Source organism: Tenrec ecaudatus, chromosome 2 (genome assembly GCF_050624435.1).
Source record: "Tenrec ecaudatus isolate mTenEca1 chromosome 2, mTenEca1.hap1, whole genome shotgun sequence".
NCBI classification, from domain to species: Eukaryota; Metazoa; Chordata; class Mammalia; order Afrosoricida; family Tenrecidae; genus Tenrec; species Tenrec ecaudatus.
In genome coordinates, this window is record NC_134531.1 from 234,320,285 (window position 1) to 234,326,284 (window position 6,000).

Below are 6,000 nucleotides of genomic sequence, written 5' to 3' on the forward strand. Positions count from 1 at the left end.
GCTACTCAGTTTTCCTTCCCTCCCCCATCATCCCAACTTCATGAATCTTTGATAAATTATAAATTGTTATTATTTTCACATCTCATACTGTCCACTGTCTCCCTTCACCTATGTTTCTGTTGTTCATCCTCCTGGGAGGTTGAGGGGTGCGGTTATGCATCAGTCATTGCAATCAGCTCTCACTCCACATTCCCCCTACCATCATGCTATCACTACTCCCATTAATGTTCCTGGGGTGTTATCTGTTCTGGATTCCATGTGTTGAGAACTCTTATCTATACCAGTGTACATGCTCCAGTCGAAGGTTGTTTTTTCGTGGGTACTATACTGCACCCTAGCTGATTCTTTCTTTCTGTGTGACCATTCTGAGGGGATGTCCCATTGTCTACAGATGGAATTTGAGTCTCCACCCTGACCCTACTCATTCGCATCAAAATGATTGTTTGTTTAGGAACTTCTGATGACTGATACCTGATCCCATCAGCACCTGATCCCATCAGCACCTCATGATCACATTGGCTGGTGTGCTTCTTTCATGTGGCCTTTGTGCTTCCTTTCTAGACAACCCCTTGTTTAACTTCAAGCCTGTAAGGTTCCAGATGCTATATATTTTAATAAACTGGCACCATCAATATTCTTCTTCACATATGCTTATGCACCCATCTTATCTTCAGGAAGAATGTTGGGAAGGTGAGCATCACAGAATGCCAGATTACTAGAACAGAGTTCTTGCATTGAGGGACCTCTTAAGTAGAGGCCCAATGTTCGTCTGCTACCTAAAACAACATATAAATATACGTACCTAGACCTGTGTTCCTATTGTTATATATTGTTTTACTTACATATACACATGCCTATATTTATACCTCTATAAATGTCTTTTGTCTCCTAATTCTCTTTTCTATTTCCTTTTACTTTCTTCCTGTCACTCTATCATGTTCATTCTTCATTCGGCTCTCAGTAATTCCTCTCAGATACATTGCAATTGATCAAACCCCACCAGGCATTCTATACCCTCCTCCCCATCGATTTTAGTCCCTATTGTTCCCTTGTCCCTGAGTTTGTTGGCTCCCCACTCCCTATACCCCACTTCCTCCTCTCCCACATCCTCCAGAAATGTCAGTCCATTTCTTTCTCCTCAGGATTGTTTATTCTGCCTATCCTATATAGGTAGACATAGAGAGAAAAGAAAAATAGCCTGTAAATAGTTCCAGTTCTGTCTGTTCCAGTTCTGACCTTTATGAATGCTTTCCAACAGGGTCTGATAAGGATCCAATCCCTGACCCCCTCCCCCAGTCAGATCTATATGTTTGTATCACACCTGCACTGGTCTGTCCCTTAAGGATGGGAGACCAGATTGCCCAATTCGGTTTGTGGCCTACTGGATGTGTATACTCCCAGCTGCCCAACTGTGTCACTCCCAGCTCTCTCCTATATAGCTCTGGAGGCTGTGCCCCAGAATATGCCATCTACTGGTTTTGTTATCTTAAAATTATATTAATGGTCCAGGTTTCTGGTGGCTAACATTGAAAGTTCCACAAAAGTTTCACAAAGGAACACTAGCCTGGAATTGAAATCATTTTTAAGTTTTGTTGTTGTTTATAATGAACCTGTAGGTTGCCCTGATATTGGGGCTGTGCCACACTATCCCCCAGGGAAGGGGGACCAGATTAGCCAAGTGGGTTTGGGTCCACTGCAACTGAATTCTGATGTGCTCCAGGGATTTACATTCTTCTGTGGGTAAATATCCTAGGGGTTCTCCAATTGCAGTTAATTAGTGTAAAATTATCTATCATTATCTACCCTGGCAGGCCCCAAACTGGGCAGAGTGGAAAAGGGGTTGGTTGATGTAGTCTGTTCTTGGACATGCAAAGCCCGCGAATGCAGGAGCAGGTTGGGTAGCAGAGACGGGACCTCTGGGGTGAGCTTTTCGGACTAGTTCTTGGAGGATATCCTTAAGCCTGGGATTATGACCACCTTTAGAAAACAGTCAGGGGAAACTACTGTATGTTGTGAGTCTAGGATTTGGGGGGAAAAAGGGGATGACAGAAGCTGTCCCGCTGAACCTGGCAGGGATTACTGGAGCCTGCAGAAATATGTTAATTTAGAGCGCTTCAGAAAGCCCTTCCATCACTCCAAGGGTGAAAATTGCAGGGGGAGTTCTGAACCACAGACCCTAGTATACTCGAATCAAATTTCTAGCATCTGCCCTCCCAATTTTGGCTCCTACCTCTTAATTTTCCAATCTAAGAACAAGATCATTGGGCAGGTGATTCTACCAGGATGCCATCTTGACTCCACCTCTACACAGTTCTTTTATGCAATCTCTCTATCTTCTCTCTATATATTAATATGTACAACTATTTCATATATATGAAATAATTTTATAAAAATAAATAAATTTATATCAAGGATATGGTTCAGCCAAGTTTAACTCAAGTTCATTGGTCAGATGTAAATATCAGTCAACTTCAAACTTACACATCTGCCAGCCTATGAAAATCACAAGCCAGTGGGTGCAGAGCCCATAGATGTAAAGGCAGCAGGAATATACCAAATTGCTGCAGCTCCCAGTGTTTACAGGCCACATAGGTCCCCAATTAGTCAGCCAGAGCCAAAATCTATGGAAGCAGAAAGGCAAAACAGCAAGAGAGAAACATTCTTTCCAATATCTCTTATAAGAAGGTCACTTCAAGGAGCAGATATTATTAGGCTGTGTCCTGATTGAAAGGTCAGACTCCAACCATACTTTAACATAGGTGTTTCCAGTTGACATAAAATCTAACATCACAGGAAATTAATTTGCTTGGAAATTAATTTGTGAGATCATTTCTATGAACTTATTCTGCTTAAATGTATCTGTTAGGTGGAAGAAGTTGGGAGGAGACATTTTTATATGTGTTTTGCTAGTATGTATTCAACACTTTAGAATTGTTACTGTCTTTATGTTATTTATTTAATCTTGCTGGACTCCATATATCAGCTACATATTAGAAACATAAATCATAATTTAATGATATGCAGTCTATAGGTACTAAATTGGTGTAATATTGGGTGAAATTTTAGTCTGCTATACATGGGTCACAATGAATTGCAGCTGACTCCATGTAACTTAACAAGAATTAAATATGTGTTCACAGTGTAATTAAAATAAAATTGTTGAAGCAGAAAATATATCAAGATTGCCCAAACAACGGTTACCATGACTGTCTGATCTAACCAGTTGGCCTTGAATTTAACTGGCCCTGGAAACTACTGTCTTGATTGGATCTATATCTTATAGTATTATAAATTTCAGGCCTTTATTCTTTTTATGAGCTAGGTGGTCTTTGACAACAAAATTTTTTTTAATCTTTCTTTTTGAAGGCATTCTAATGAGGCTAGGACATGTGCATCACTGCGGTAACTTATTTGGAGGTATCCACTGATGGGAGTGATGTTTTTGAACATGGTGTGTTTGAAATAAACCCATACATGTCTGAACTGAAGCAATACTTTTTGACTTACCCTTTTTCATATGCCTGCCATTAAGTTCAAGCTAATCTAGGTGCCGCTTAAATGTGGTTGCCATGTTTTTAATATATTGTCTCACTTTCTTTTTTATTAAGATTGCCCAAAGTCTTCCAGTTGGTCACATTTCAATAATTCCAGTTTGAATAATTTAAAGTTCACATTGCTCAAAATTCAAAGACACCATTATTATAGGAAAAATCTAGGAAATATCACTGTCCTTCAAATGTTTCTTAATCCTTTCCTCAACTAGTTTATTTATCTCTTTATTCATCAATATCTCATTTATATTTCACACATTGTTTAATTCTCAAGAGAGTATAATGACATAAACTCTTAAGTAAGATAAAATAGTGCATGTTGAAAAACTTTAAAAACTCATCATTACTTTGCCATCTGGTTGGAAGAAGAAATAAATTAATTTGATATTCTCAATATATTTAAACATGGTTTGGTTCTTTTTAAATAAGGATAGTGACTAAATTAATATATATACAGAGATGTAAACTATCCTAACATTATGTCACATGGATATTGATATCCATAAGATAAATCATAAAATGTTTAAGATTATATAATATCTTAATATCAATATTTTATTGTTTCCATAGTTGGAAGTATTCTTAAATTTGTAATATATATTTATTTGACAGTGCCTGAAAATTTACTAATTAGAGTGTTTATTTAATTATTTTGGGGTTTTGTATCTAATTGAGTAATTTCAAGTAGATATACCCACAGAAAACACATACAATAAGAAAAAACATTTTCTATTCCCATCATCTAATAATTTTACTGTCTCTTGAATTCAGAATTTGAATTTTGTCTTCTGATTTGAGTCCAGTAATAGAAGTCATTCAATAATGTTGGGGTGAGTGATTATTTATTGAAATAGTACAGGAAGACAATATGGAAAGTCAAAAGAGAACTAAATAATCACTACCTCATTTTCTAATGCATTAGTCCAGCCTATGCGTTCATTTACTAAATGAATATCAGTTAAGTTTTCATCATATACAAGCCTACTTACCTTGGGGTGCTAATTTCTGGTGGTCAATTTCAACTAAACTATATTATCCAATGCCTTGTAGGCTAATATGAGCAATTGTCAAAAGTGAAAGAAATAAAATTATTCAAATGTTTCCATTCTGTTGTTAGGTGCTATCAGGAAGTTCTTTAAACACATAGCAACTTTATGCAAATGGAACGACATCTTTCCCATCTGGTACAGGCCTCAGGATAAGTGTGAACTCACTGTTGTACCCATTCCCTTAAGCCATCTCCTTGAGGGTCTTTGTCCCTTTTACCGACTTCTGTTTTACCAGGCGTGATGTCTTTATCCAAGACAGTTTCGTCCTAAAAACATGACCGAGGCATGTGAGATGAACTCTGGCTATTCTTGCTTTACGAAGCATTCTGGCTACAGGACTTCCAAGAATTTGGTTAATTCTTATAGAAGCCCAGGGTAAATTTAATATTCTTTGCCAACACTATGATTCAAATATATCAATACTTCTTCAACCTTCCTTATTCATTGTCGAGTTTTTGATTGCACATGAACTGATTGAAAATATTGTGGATTGAATGAAGCACATCTTAGTCTTCACAGTGTGACATCTGATTTTTTTACATGTTACCAGAACTTCTTAAAATTTTCCCCACTAATGCAACATGTCCTTTAACTTTTGACTGCACCTTCCATCGGTGTTACATATATGTGCTATTATGATATTGTCTGACTTTTTCCCATTGCTTGATCATGGGTGAAAATATTGATCTATTCCTATTGGTAGTCCAGGAGGCGACTTCTCAAAATTTGGCATAGACCCATGAGTGTTTCCAGCTTTCGAATCCTTAGTTGAAACATCTCACTTAAATTGCTTCCTCGAGTCTTGCTTTTCACCAATGCTTTCCTTGCAGCTTGAATGTCTTCCTTCAGAGCATTCAGTTCTAATCATATACCCTGACATGGTTCAGCATCAATCTGTTTTTCTGATGCAGTGACTCTGAGTATGATTTTTTCTGTTCCTTTGAGTCACTCAGCATGTTTCTTATAGAATCATCCAGTATTCTGCCAGAATACTTTATTTAGGAATCAGTAATAAAATAGTTAAAAATAATCATTTGAGTCAATATCATAATAAAATGAGTCACACACATTGTTTTAGCTCACAGTGCAGGTCCATGCAGGGCTGTGAGTCACAAAGCTGGTGGTACAAATCCACCAAGAACACAGCAGAAAAGCAGGACCCTCTCCATGTCCATAAAAGTTGACAGTCTTGGAAATGCTAGCTATAGGGGGATATTAGTTGGAATTTATTGGATGTCAGAAGGCTGGGTTTGTCAGAGTACATACAAAATTTATGTCACATTATACTCTAATCCAGAAATCGTATAGTAGCATGATAAAAAATCTTGAAATGTTGTGATCATTTGCCAAGTGTTACACTGAAGCATGGAGTGAGCACATGCTGCTGGAAACCTGTCACC